Below are 15,638 nucleotides of genomic sequence, written 5' to 3' on the forward strand. Positions count from 1 at the left end.
AAGCAAAATGAGGGAATGAGACAAATGATGAAGATTTTCATTAGCTTTCACACCTTCTGATTCTGAGGTCCAAATAGAAAGGTATTACGGTCAGTTTTGCCGTAAGTCCTGTTGTGAAAACACAAACTTGCTCCAGTGTGAAGATATGTTGGGGACAATAGGAGCATTAAGTGGATTTCATATTTGACTGTGCAGGGTTTCCTCTGTGAGCAACACTAAGGAAATGAGAACCCATCCCTGTCAGCACCCAATAACACTGAACTATATAAAACGCGCGTACTCCATGCATGCACACGCTTCAGCACCTACCAGCTACCTCGGTTCATCGTGCGTATTGTTGGCCACGCCCGTCCACATCTGCTCTCACAAATTTGTCCTTATTTCAGGTGACCCTCAGGCGTCACTTCCGCAAAAATGCACAAGCTGCCACTCTTCTGACACCCATTTATGTTAATTTTACTATAAAGTGTCATATTTATTGGAGTATGTGTTTATTTTTAAATACTTTAATACATAACACATACTGTGCTTATTCGTTTTTGATCTATTTTTTAAATATCTTACAAAGTTTTTGAGTAGTGTACTCCTAACCCCATTTTCCTTATACTTCCCAAAGTTTTATTATTGATTTTCATAGGACAGAAATCTTTACAAACTCATGCCATATTATAGCAGAACTGACTGTATTTTATCATGAGAAAATTAATATATAATATTTTTAGTTGTTAAATTTATAAAGATATTATGATAAATTTTAAACTAAATAAAAAAGAGGATTTCGATTACTAAATGGAAACTTTTCTTATTTTTTAAACTTGGAAATATATTAAAACAAACTTCACAGCAAAACATACCAGTTTTATTTTTTTGAGTCCTTAGGGAAAAAAAAACACTGAGAGTATTGCATATAAAAACACATTAATGTCTAGAGTAATCACATCTGTGTTTCTACATTAACATTTACTGTAAAATCTAAGACCTGTAGAATTTACCCAATATGGACTTTTTTTCTTTAAATGAACAAAAGAAACAAATGAGCAAAATAGAACCAGAGACTTGGAAATAAAGAACAAACTGACCATGACCAGAGGGGAGGGGGAGAGGGGAAATGGGGGAAAGAAGAGGGAGGGGCAAGCAAAGGAATATGAGTAGCGGACTCCTGTGCACAGACAGTGGGGGAATTGACTGTGGGAGAGGGGGGATGGGGTAGGGTGAGCAATGGGGAAAAAGGCAGGACAACAGTAACTGAACAACAATAAATTAAACAATCTAGAAAGAAAAAATAATGGAGTCTCTTTAAACAGGAACAAAATCCATGCCATTTTATTCTGCTGGTAAAACATTTGATGATTCATAGAGTAGTATATTGAAGAAGAAAACAGAACAGAAGATAAATTGAACCTGAAAGCTTCCAGCCACTCCTTAAAGTCATTGACTAGAACCGAGTTATGACTGACAACTCTAAAGTATCTTCTGCGTAGTTTTCAAAATGGTAGTGCTTTTATTTTAAGCCAGGAAATCAGTTAATCAAGGTCTAAAGTGTATTTTAGCACCTCATCGACATTTTCTGTAAGCAAAGACCTTAGATTGGATAGGTAGTTTAATTAGAAAGCTCAGCTGTCTTCATTCTTATTTATTTTAATTTGCAGTGTTTTCCCACTTTTGAATGTTCTTCTCTCCACATTGCTTACTGATGTGAAAATGCTTAAAAATATATAATTGATATGGTCAGCCTTCACTGTTAAACTTTAAAAGATAAGTTGATACCTGTCACCTAAAATCAGTAGCAACACACCTTTAATCAAATAAAGTCGGATTGATTGGCTTGTGTCAATACGGGAGAAAGCACCCAGTAGGGAACCCAGGTGTTCAGTGTTAATGGTGGGAGGATGCAATTGTCACAGATGTGAGTTTAAACGATTCGGAGACGAGTTTGAGACTCATTAGGACTCATATTGTGCTTTGGATTGCATGATCTTAAAAGTGGAGGGAGTTCTATGATTTGATATTTTTAAAATTTTCATCTGGAAGGCAGGAAGAATGGATTGGAACCAAACACTCATTGGTAAAGAAACGACACTTATTCTAGCCAGAAGAAGGATATGCTTGATCAGTTTGTGATTGGTGTTTAGTGTTCAATTATGGTTACAAATTGTTCTTGCTCAGCAGAACAAAATCAAAGCTGACTCTTAAAATAAACTATATGCAGACCTTGGGCATAGAAATGTACACTTGGAACCTATATGATCCTATTAACCAGTGTTGCCCAATGAATTTAACTAAAAATTAAAAAAATAAAATTAAAATAAGCTAACACTGTCTGACTCACTGCTCACCAAGAAGATATGTCTCAATAGTGGTGAAATGCCAAAATGACTTCCTTTGTTGCCAGAAATATCGACTGCAAAATAGCTGGGCATGAGTGATTATCTTTTTTATTTCTCCTGGATAAACAACTATTCCTTATTCATATTCATTTATTGAAAATCCAGTTTTTAAGAAATTAAATCACGGTTATACACATTTGTTGGCTGATAAGCAATATTGAATGAGTTCTATTATTTTATCTGGACTTCTCTTAATTAAATGTCTTTAAAATGAATGAGACAAAGAATGATCATATAATTATGAAAAATAATCTTACTCTGTACAGAACTTTCAGTTTATAAAGCCTTCTTCACTTTTCAAAAATATAGTCAGATGTTACCTTAATTGATTCATTCAATAGCCTTTTGAAGTAGATGAGGTAGCTATTATATCTAAACCCCAGTTCTTCCTGAGAAATTAAGTTAAAATGGATCATTTTTTTGGAAGGAAAGTAGTTCAAATACCACTGGGTAAGGTTTTCTTTCTTCAATGCAAGGAAATTTATTTCAAACCTTTATAGTAAAGTAACCTTTATTTTTTTATCATCTCTGGAAAATTCTGTATTCACATACAGAATCTTCCTTTGCACATTTTCCTATCCATATCTAGACTTTCCTATTTGCATCAGCTAACAGAGGTGGCTAGTAGCTAGCTGGCCACCTCAGATTACCACCGTAATATGCTCCATTGTCACCTTGGGTGATGGCTGAAATGGGACCACCAGTCTCAATATCCACACAGCTTTTTTAAATGTCACCACTTGAATTCCAAGAGCAACAGAGGGTAAAGGCAAAATTTGGAAGCACTTTTCCAAGTTTCTGCTTCGATCACATTTAGTATCATCCTCTTTACCAAAGCAAATTACAAAAACATACTAGAATCAAGTGGCTGAAAAGTCCATTGCAATAAACAAGAATACAAAGAGGATTGAATAACAAACAGTGCTTCTGCAATAAATCTATCATTGATATTAATCAATTTGTAGATAATTCAGTTAGGTAGTGGTTCTAGGGTCAAGCTATAAAGATGCTAGAGTCAACGAGTTATTGGAAAAAATTGTAAACAGTTGTCCAAGGAGTCAGTGAATTTGTGCTTAACATTTGCTCCACCATTCTTGAACTCCTATGTCCATGTAGACTGGGTGCACCAGCCTCTAACCTGGAACCTTGTGTCTTCCTCAACTTCTGTGTTGTTAAGTTACAAGCCTCCTTAATATGATACACTGGGCAGTCCCTGCTAATTGACCATTGTTGTGAAACTTACTTGCCATCCATATTAATGAGTACTATGTTACCATTTGGATTATACAGTTCTAAAGAGAAATAAGAAATTTAGCAAAGGCGCTTAAAAACAACAGCATCTCAAATTGCTAAATACCAGAACTATTTTATAAGTATATTCACATACATATTGATTTATAATAAATATTTAAACAATTTTATGATACAGTCTAGCTCTTTACTTTCAATTAAATACAGCAAAAATGTCTTGATTCAAGTTCCTCAAGGATGCACCCTGGATTACAGGTGTTGAAATGCCTTGGCAGTCAAGGTCAAATACACATTGTTGCAGTGTCCTGGGATTACAAGGTGTCACGCACTTCAGTCTGAGACAAGAAAATCAGTACTGTAGGAGGCACCTAAGATAGATTATCAATATTTAATTTGAAGATGCTTTAAACTTTGCAAAGAAGGCACTAAGTGTAGAGTTGTAAAGGTAAATGGGGGGCAGAATTTAGGAAAACAACCAACGTAGGAGGAGATGACAATTTCCTGAGCTGTCTGTTTAGAATAATTGGACTTACCTAAATGAGATCTGCCTTAATTAAGGTAGGTTTTTTAAAACTCATGAAACATTTTCTTAGGTTTTGCACTATAGATTCTAACCTTGGGCAACATTTAAAACATACCTCATATATAATGTGTAAAAACTCTTAAACCATATGAAATATTATCATTTTTATTTTACAAGTTTATTCAAATAGTTCTGCTACATAAGAAACAAACACCTCATCATATTGGTGAATGTGCTTAATGGAAACATTTTTGAGAGCTTAATTGCTGTTTCTCTCATATGTATTTAACCAAAAAATCATTTTCAATTTTAACACTAGAAGTTTTTTTTTAATATGCAGCTTTGGTTTATCAAAGCTCTATATGATACAACCATATAACATATAATCTATTTTTGACATTTTAAGATAAGTTATTCTTTCTCTAGTTGGTTGCTTTTCCAAATTGTGATGCTGTATTTCAGAATAAAAAAGATAGCACTGAATTAAAGTATTAGATCATTGAGGTAAAAGACAGATAATGTTCAATATGAGATAAATAACTATTTCCTGCAACATTGTGATAGATCCCCATTAAGTAATTTTAAACAAATGACATTGTCCCTGTAGCTACAGAGTTTATAACCTAGTACAGGATACAGAAAATAAATCTTAATTATAATAAAGGCTTATGTCAAAGAAAAGCAAATCTGAATTCTTGTGTGAAGAGCCTTTATTCAACAGGATTATTGCAATAAAAAGAGGGGATGCATAGGGTCTTTTGGAATGGTATTTCAGGGTTTGGGGGATATAATCCCAGCAGTGGAATTGCTGGGTCAAAAGGCAGTTCCATTTTTAGTTTTCTGAGGGAATTCCATACTGTTTTCCACAGTGGCTGCACCAGTCTGCAATCCCACTAACAGTGCACTAGGGTTCTCTTTTCTCCACAACCTCACCAACACTTGTTGTTCGTTGCTTTGTTTATGATGGCCATTCTGACTGTGAAGTGGTACCTCATTGTGGTTTTAATTTGCGTCTCTCTGATGGCTAGTGATGCTGAGCATCTCTCATATGTCTCTGGGCCCTCTGTGTGTCCTCCTTGGAGAAGTATCTGTTCAAATCTTTTGCCCATTTTTTAATTGGGTTTTTTGTCTTCCTGGAGTGGAGTTGTGTGAGTTCTTTATATATTTTGGAGATCAGACCCTTGTCCGAGGTATCATTGACAACATAGCATCATAATTTACAATAGCCAAGTGCTGGAAGCAACCTAAGTGCCCCTCAGTAAATGAATGGATCAAAAAACGGTGGTACATTTACACAATGGAATACTACTCAGCAGAGAGAAGGAAGGAGCTCCTACCCTTTGCGATAGCATGGATGGAACTGGAGAGCATTATGCTAAGTGAAATAAGCCAGGAGGTGAGGGACAAATACCATATGATCTCACCATTCACTGGAACATAATCAACAAAAGTAAAAAGCAAGCAAAATATAACCAGAGACATAGAAATTAAGAACAATTTGATGGTAACCAGGGGGGAGGGGGGAGGGGATAATGAGGGGAGGAGTTTTCAGTAACTACTATAAAGGACCCAGGGACAAAACCAAGGGGGAGAGTGGAAGCAGGGAAGGGAGGTGGGTTTGGCTGGGGTGGCAGGGGGACTGGTGGGGGGGGAAATGCAGACAAAAAAAAGAGAGAGAGAGGAATATTGTTAGGAGGAAAATGACTATTGCAATAGGAAAATCATCTCAAAGACTGGGGAGAAAAGGGCTTTTCTTTTATTGAGAGAAACAGACCAAGGCAAGAAAAACCAGGTAGAGGGATATGGAATGAGGCAATATGGTGCGAAGTCAATGTATTTCTCTCCAGAGAGGCCCTCTAGGGCAAACCATTCTGTGTTTCAATGCTCTAGGATAGACACACTTCAGGGGCCTGAGGGAAGGTTAGTGGACATTTTATTCTGACTGATCTTCGTAGACAACCTCTTGAGCTCATCATTTATGAGACAAAAGATAGGGCATGGAAGGTCAATGGCTGCCCTTGTCCTAAGCTAACAAGGAGGCCTATCCACGAGTTTCAACTAAGTCCTCTGTAGAGGAGCAGTTCTTTGCCCTAAGTCGTTTTCCAGAACACAAATGGCAGATTTATTTAGTTATGTCTGTTCCTGTCCCAGGACCTCGGGACTCAGGTAAAGTTGTAAACATCATTCTGCATTGTCTATGGGAAAGGCCGTGATGAAGATTTGCAGAGTCCTATGGCAACACAAAGACAGGTTCGAGAGTAAGTGAGTCCAAGCTCTAAGTTTAAAAATTAATAATGAGAATTAAAATGGCTACAGATCAGTGAATTAAAACTCAAGGAACGTATCATTTGCAAGTAGAGTAAATAACCCTATGCTTGAAAGAGTCCAAAATATGACTTCTGTGGACCCATGGACTTGCACAAAATTAGATTTTCACTGTGTGTGTGTCCCTCTTGCTGGGGTGGAGGGGGCTTCCCGGATCAGGGGTACTTGGGAACCAGGGAGTGGCTGATGTTTACTCAGAAGGTCCAGGCAATGGCAGAACTCCAGCCCCTATCGACAACGGCTGACAATGAGCACCAAGGCTGGAATTCAGAGCAACAACAGTGTTAGGCGGCACGACAGGGACGAACATATGGCTGAGTCACATGCCTGGGCCTGGGAGAGGTGGGAGGAAGAGCAAACAGTTTGGATCGGCAGATTCCTGGCCTGGGGAAAAAGGATTTGTACCAAGACCTCTGTCCCAGGGTTAGTACTACATCTGCTAACCTATTTCCTGCCTTGCTCAAGTTGAGCTCAGGATTGGAGGCAGCACTTTGCCATCAATGATAATTAAGCACTGTGCTGTGCTAAATGGCTTTTGTACATAAACTCACTTAATCCTCCCAACAATCCTTTGAATTAGGTACTGTCCTTACCTTCATGCGTTTAGAGGTGAGTCACTTGAGCACAGAGTTTAATTACTCTCCCAGCATCAGTGGGTAATTAATGATGGAGCTGGGCTTGGAAACTCAGGTAATCTTTCTCCCTAGTCTGAGCTCTTAACCACCAACCACACTGGGTTGCCGTTTCCCATTGTGGCACCATGGTGACCAAAGTCAGGGGCAAAAGAATTTACTCTGGGGCTTGCAGGGGTGCAATCTAAAAAGAATATGAAGTCAGAGTGCATCTTGATTCAGTATTTCTTGGTGAAGGGGCACAGGGCTCCTTCCAGAGGTCGGTGTCTCAGGTATACTTATTCACACTGAGGAGAGATGACATCAGTCCTTTCTATATGCAGGTAGCTCTAACTGGATTAATATCATTGAGTCTTTACCACTTAGGTTTCGCCTTTTTTTCTGGTACTTAGAGGAAGATAGAGAACTTTGACAGTCCCTAAGGAGAAGACAGAGGGCACTGGGATAAGTGGAATGTATCAAAAAGGAAATCTATTTTCCCCCAATAGAATTTATGTTGGGCTCAACAAGACCTTTTTAAATTAAAAGTCAGTTTCCAGTGTGCTGCAGCTGCTACTGTTGACAGTGACAAGATGAATGGTCCAATTTTTGATTCCCAGTGTCTCCTGAGTAATAAATCTGCACTGATAAATGCAGTTTTAGCAAATTATCATGTCTTTTAAAATTTGAAACAATATTTTTTGTCTGAAGACAGAATGTGTTAGGATACTTTTTCTCCATGGATTTAACAGCTGATCCCTTTGAAATTACAACGAAATAGATCACTGTCAGTCAAGTAAGTTAGCTACGGACTCATTAATCTCTCTGTTCTTCTCTTTTCGTGAGACTTGTTGTGCACAAATGCCTCTTCATTATCCACCAAGTTCTGGTGCACTTACTGTTATTTCAGAGCACTTTGCTTTGGGGCGATAGGAAGAGGGTCTCTGTCCCAAGCTTTAGGAAACCCTCTGTTGCTGGTGGAAATCAGGCTTTTCCACAAGGTCATGAGGAAAGCATTCCAAGGACCCACGCACGGCAGATGGTGGTGTGGCAAGATGGTTTATTCAGGAGGAAATCTTCCCCTGGGTTTCCAGTGTCCCACCTCTGTCTGTCCCACCATGGAAAATGTCCAATTGTGTCTTCAGCAAGGTCAAAACAAAAGCCAGTGTCTAGAGTTCCCGCTTCATATTAAAGCTTAGTTCTTCACAATCCACACAGTCTGCTGCAGGTCCTGGTAGCTGCTAGACCCACACAGTCTCGTGCTTCTGGGTGAGACAGTAAGCAAATGCACTGGGTGAATATGGGTCACACACAGAGAGAGGCAGACAGACAGACAGACAGACAGTGTTTCTTTGGTCCTTCGAGATTATATTAGCTTGGGTTTGGGACAGACCAGGTGCTTTTTCAAAAGAATCAGTCAACCTACCAAAATTTTCCAAACTTTTGATAGGTCCACTCCCTAGTTAGAATGACAGACCTTTGTGGTCAAGCCCCTCCCATCGTGCCCCCCAACAATCTGGTCCTGGACCTGGGAAGGGAGGAATGTGGAGGTCCACACTGCAAGCCCCAGGGTCCTGGACCTGGGAAGGGAGCTTCATAGTATTGCTCACCCTTGGTGGAGCAATACTCTGAGGCTGTAACTTCCTGGTGAAGCAAACAGGTTTATGCTCCCATTTTTTATTATTATTATTTATTATGCTCTCACTGTTCAATTCTCTTTGTCCTCTTCCTTACTAATAACTAGTTAACTACATACAGTAACACTTCATCTAATAATTATTGCATCCCTCTCTCCCATCAAGATTGCTTTAATATTTTTTCCACTGTACTTATTCTTTATTTAGACCTTAGCAGACTTGGATGTTTTATGGTGAAATCTATATAAAAATATAATTTTACCCGTAGAGTAGGCACAGAAAGCCTCATCACCGGAAGGCTATGTTTCTGTCAGATAACTTCTTTTTTAATATAGTATGAGTGTATTTCCTGGCCCTCATATGTGTACCAAGAATGCTTTATTATTTCTTTTATGTGACCTTATTACTCTCACAGAGCTTGTTAAACATCTCTGCCGTTAGTGGCATGGTGCTTTGGCTGGTTAAAAAAGGGCACAGTGAAGTCTAGCAAGACTACCTTGTTGATGCAAGAGGAACACTCCTCAACTATTAGCACCTCAACCATTTTTTAAAATTAATATTTACCTGGCATAGTAAAATCATAGAAAATTACAAGTCCCTCAGAACCTATATTGTTCCCCATCTATTGTTTCTGGAAGTCCTATACGCTGGTGAACAACTCCGAAGTTCTTTCCTCCATGCGGTTCTCAAACCTGGTATATTTCCCATCGCCTATGGAATGTTTCCCTAAATTTAATTCTGGCCACAGTAAGATCATCTGAGGTAGTAGGTGGAAAAGTCCTTAAATCTGGTTTTTGGGTTGTTGTGTTTTTTGGGGGTTTTTTTTTGCCACACAGTTGCCACTTGTTTGAGAGGTTGGGGAGGGGAGCTTCACTAGCTAAATACCTTCCTGAGTCTTTCCATTACAATTTAGGGTCCAAATGCAGTTGGCATTTCTAACCCTAAGACTCGTGATCTTTGACGTTCTCCATTTGATCTAACATTTTCTTTAAAAACTGTCATGTTTTGCCTATGCTTGTGAATGATACATTTTTTCTTATAATGCCTTGCTAAAGACAGCCTAAAGCAGCCAACGGCGTACTGATTCTCTACTCCCAGAGCACAGGCTCAGTAGTCTCCCAAATAATGATTGGCAGGTTTGACCAGCTGCACGGCCTGTGTATAATAGACTCTTCAGGGTTTCTGCCTGTGCTGTGCTATGTTTTGGAACATCATGGTCTTTCACACCATCCCCAGTCCTCAAGACTGTGAATTTCTTAATTAGAAGGGCTTCTTCTTACTCAACTTTGTATCTCCGAAGCCTATCCAGTGAGTTCAAGGTATAAGTACTTAACTAATATTTTTGGATAGATAAATCATCTTTGGTTAAAGAAATAGCCATTATAGGAGACTTGCTGGGTGAATCGCTAAGAGGACTCTTATTTGTACTTATCCATTTCATGCTTTTTCCCCCTTCAAATGTGAAGTGAAGAGGTTGGATGAGTCACCTGCCAGCTTGGGTGCCCCACATTTCTAATGACCTATGCTTGTTCTCACCTCTTTTCACACTCAACAACTATCTCCCAGAATAGGAAACACAAGGTAGAACCTAAGAACAATAAAGAAAATATGCAGACCTTATCTCTCCTTTTCTTCCTTTCTTTGTTCATTCATTTCAAGCGATGCATTGCTTTATTTTGCTAAATTCCGCCAAGAGCTTTTAAAAATGAGGAAAACATTATTCATGTTTCCAATGAGCTCACATGACAGTTGTGAATCTAATCTCATTACCAAAATAGTATGTGTTAGCATTTTATGTTCTTTAATAACAGTAAGTGCAAAGTGCTAGAAAAAGAAAGATTTTGCCTGGATAATGGAGATCAGGTAAAGAATCAACAATATCTGAGTGAGTTTAGAAAAATAAATGAGAATTTGTAAGTATAGGAATAAAAGGTAGGATAGGATATTCCAGGCAAGGGGAGCATTTACATAAAAGACACAAAGTTATACAAATGAAAAGTTTGGTTATTTTGGGACTGAAAACCCCCCTGGGGTGCGAAAGACCATTCACGAGAGAGCGGCCACGGATGAGATGGGGAAGAGGCCGAACACAGTCTGTCCTAACCCTTGTTGGTCAAGAAAGAAAATTGGTTAAAATTGGTTTTGACTGATGTTGTTGACCTACTTTATGCATTCATTTATCTCTTTATTAAATTCTTAAATAATAATGCTTGTGGCTTATGAACTTTCATGTTTTTATATAATTCTTCCATGATCTTGGATGTGATTTCTTTTCATATAAGACAAGAAATTCCTGCCGGTTGATTCCAAAATTAACATCTTAAAGTACTAGTGCGCCATATTGCATGTTCAAGGCAGAATTTATGAATGCCTCTTCCTTATTGTGCTCCCCCAGGTGAATTTCCTACCCCTCAGCCCACACTTCTGTAAGGGAAGAGAGCGAGGGTAGTGCACATTCAGCATTTCTGAGGAAAAACACAAGAAATATTCTCTCCCCAAAAGCTCATTGAAGAAGTGACACGAATATCAGAGAGATGACCCTAGAACAGAGGAAAAGTGTTTGAGAACTGGGGATGGGTGTTCAGAATAACTGCCAAAAAATATTTGCCAGAGGTGGATCAAAGTTCTCAGCTCAGATATAAACGAAACACGAGTAAAAGTACCTTACAGTGCCCATTACCCTTTTTTCTCTTATTCTATTTTTGCTGTGTTACAGTCACCTATATTGCAGTCCTGCTTCTTACTTCTGATTAATCCCAGACTCTAATCTCAAGAGCCCATTTCCTCTCCATGTACAAGAAGACCGATAAATATCAAAAGGCATTTGGCCATCTCAGCCTGTGCCCTTTAGAAGGAATACCTTCTGGGTTGCTTTCGTGTTGCTGGCTTTCAGGATTCTGATGGAGAATGCACTGGCCCAGAGCCTTGGGGACCATCGATGGAACTGTGTTCTCAGAGGACAGAACAAAGGAATGACCAAATGTCAGGCTTTAGCCTTTGCTTTGCACTTTTAAGCCATGACACGGTGGGGTTGCTGTGGGGTAGCACAGTAAGTGTGTGAAAGGATAGTATTAAAAAGCTATGCTCAATTTGCTCAGCACCAGTAGGCTCTGTTAGACCTCAGGCGTTCTCTATGCTAATCCAAATGTTCTCTAAAGCAATATGCTAATTGTCTCAACAGTCAAAGATTTGGGAATTTTGGTATCACTCTGCTTCACATTCCTTATTTGCAAACTGAGGACCCTGGGATAGTTGAGTTCTAAGATCCTGTCCCACTCTGATGGCCCACGGTTCCGTGGTTGGTGGGGCGTGATTGTGGATGCTCCTCCAGCATGCATGTTGTTTCTGGCATCCAAGGGACGTGGGTGACTCTCATCTCCCAGAAGTTCCTGGAGAGTTTTATGTCCAGTTTCTTATGTTTTAGACCATAGTGAAAGCTAGGGTATAAATATTGTGTCCTCATGCCCATAAGGGGTGTTAGGAGGGGGCCAGAGGTCATTAGGTCATGAAGGCAGAACCTTCAGGACTAGAATTCATGTCCCTATAAAGGAGATCTAACAGCCTCTTCTGCCATGGGAGGACATAGCAAAAAGATGACTGTCTAGGAAGTAGGCCCTCATCAGACACCAAGATCACCCTGGAGTTGACCTATATGCTAACCCTGGAGTTCCTAGTCTTCAGAACTGTAAGGTATAAATTTCTGTTACTTAAAAGCCACTCTGTCTCTCCATTTTGTTATAGCAGCCAGAATGCACTAAGTCATGAGATTAATTTTTTGGAAGTTGTTTGTTGATATGTTACAAGTCATTCAGGAAAGCCTAAATCTCATTTTTCCTTTACTCTCTCTCATCAGTGGTTCCCCACAAAGCAAACTACTTAGAAGAGAAACATCAGCTAAATGGGGAAAATGTATCTGGGTGAGTTCCAGGTAATTCCCCATGCATATATTTGAAGAAGACAACACTAGAAATTGGGAATCAAGTCTACGTGAGACATCTGCCTACAGCCCATTGTTAGCTTCCTTGGTTTAACACTTGACTGTAGCAGACTGACGCAGGCACGGAAGTGGTGTAATGTACAGGGACTCGGGTGTTCTGTAAGGACAAGTTTTACCTCATAGGAGTAGAGAGCAAAAAGAATGAACTTTTCATTGCTGCTAACCTTTAAAGGCCAGGTATCCAAAACACTGGATAAAATGCTACCCTCGCAATTTTTTCTGATCTCATAGGGAGAATAAATGTCTTCTCTCTATGAACTGGGGTTAAGGCACAAAGAGAAGACATTTAGCATTCTTTTACTGAGTAAATTACAAAAAAGAGATTGAGCATGCTAACTGCAGAGATATAACATGAACCTGGACGTGAGAACATAAGTGGTACACCTAGGGAAGCATCCCTGGTCACCCTCCCTGAAGGGCCTTAATGGAAGATACAGCAAATAATCCTCCTTATAGGTAAAGACACACTATGTGTGCGGAGTGCATCAATGCCCCTATTTCCACAATTAGAGCTATGGTTTCCCTTGCACATGTCAGTGGAGACAGTATCACATTAGCCTAAATATAATTGAAAGTCCAAGGTAACATTTCCACAACATTTAAATTGAAAGGGTCAGAACAAAAATCAACAACAAATGTATAGGAGGGTAATGACATAGGTGGTTACCTACATTTTATTTTGCCAAGTAAATGCATTAAAGCAAACAGAAAGTTATGTATTATAATAATAATATCATTGTGGAATGAGTGTTTTATTGTGGACAGAATTGATCCATGAACTGATACTTGGATCAATTGGCAAACTTTTCCCTAGATCATTGGACTTTACTTGGTGGTCAGCATGCATGGTATAAATGTCCATTTTTAAAATCTTAGGAGTAAAATATGATGGATTGGAAATCATAAGTACAACAAACAACTACAATAACAATATCTTCGTCAATGCAGAGGTTGTTTTTCCTAAAAGTTTCTAGCCAGACACTTCCCGGACTGTTTAGGCCATGAAATGATGAAATCTCAAAGATGTGTACGGTGTTTACACACTAATGATAGGTCAATGAGTGGTATTTTGATGCAAAAGGAAGAAAATCTGGCAGAATCATTTTTCATAAATAACAAATGAAATATTACTTGAGAATCAGAAACCAGCTGGTCAATTTTCATGCTTCTGGAAAAATTCATTTTAATAAAAAAATCAATTTGGGAGCACCTGGGCCACCAAACGTTAAGTAGCAGCGAGCACAGATTTGTCAAAAATAATTTTTGTCTCTGTCTAAATAATTTACTTTGGAAGCAGGAAGCAGTAAACAGCATCCACTTTATTTTAATAAGATATAATTTAAATATATCAAAGTAAGTATAGAAAAATGTGGTAAAATTAAACAGAATGACACTTATCGGACAAGCTTTCTGTTGCATTTTTGCATGTAGAAATTATCAAAATTCATCTAAAATGCATAGGAAAAGTGTTGTCAGTATCTTCAACAACATATAATATTGGCTAAAGATTACAGGTTTCTTTAAAACTTCACTTCACTAGATTGATAGAAATATTGATTATTTTGTGAAGAATTTTTAAACAATATTCTGTACATTTATAATCCATTTTTTCATGCAAAAATTATTTAAATCATAGCACAGTTACAAAATGCTTTTTAACTCCACATTTCTGGTATTTTAGTGTCAGTTTGTGAACAGTGCTGGTTGTTTTGGGTTGCCCAGATTTTAATATTATTCAGAGTATAGAGCAGTTGGAGAAGCATGGGTGGAACCACAAACTAGTTTTTATTTTTCATTTAATGCTTTATTTGATTTTATCAATCCCCCAAATTCTTGTATACTATATTTATTCTTATCTCCATTAATCTTAAAACCAACCCATATTTCACCTCTTGTAATCTTGTCTCCCTCTGGTAATAGTTGACATTTGTGTAGAAATCTAATCCCGAAAAATGCTAAAACCATCACCATATGTAATCTGCCCAGCACACCCCTGTCATTCTCCCTATTCCACAGATTTTAAATAAACGAGATGCAGGGAGATTGAGCTGGATGGGCCAAATCACATAGTAATGGTGATATATGGGCGTTATTCTGTGTCTTCTCATAGAACTCTGCTGCCCTTCCATTCTATTATATTGAGTCTTAAGCTCCGGTCTTGGAGATGGAAGAGGTGAGGGGAATAGATATCCTTCTCACTGAAATTTGGGGATCTAAAGGAACCTATTCAGTCCATATTTTATCAGTTCACAGGTGCCATCTAGAGGTAAACATAATTTAAAAATAATTGTTTTCCACTTTAGTCTTTAAGAAATGATTGTTTTACAAAGAAATTACTCCTAATTCTTACTTTTGAAATATAAAATATCACAATTAAAATGAAGATTTATAGAAGAAGTGATTAAATGAATTATTGTTAAATTCCCTTCCCTAATGTTTACTTTTAACTTATCTTTTTTATTTATTTATTTTTCCCATCACCATTAACCCTCTCTATACCTTCTTCCACTTCCATCCACCCCCTCCCCCCTGCAATTAGCACAGTTTCTTTCTCTATTTTTTCCCCATTTTTGTTCAATTCTCCATACCCCCAATCCTCCCCAGAGCCAACAGCCTGCTCTCTGTCAGTCTGTCTCTATTTTGCTTGTTAGTTCAGTGTGTTCACTGGATTCCACATATGAGTGAAATCATATGGTATTTGTCCTTCTCTGACTGGCTTATTTTACTTAGCATAATGTTCTCCAGGCCCATCCATGCTCTCACAAAAGGTAAAATATTTTCTTCTTTTTTATGGCCAAGTGGTATTCCATTGTATAAATATACCATAGCTGTTTTATCCACTCATCTACTGATGGGCACTTGGGCTGCTTCCAAATCTTGGCTATTTCAGATAACATTGCACTAATA

The sequence above is a fragment of the Desmodus rotundus genome, chromosome 11, assembly GCF_022682495.2.
Source record: "Desmodus rotundus isolate HL8 chromosome 11, HLdesRot8A.1, whole genome shotgun sequence".
Lineage (NCBI taxonomy): Eukaryota > Metazoa > Chordata > Mammalia > Chiroptera > Phyllostomidae > Desmodus > Desmodus rotundus.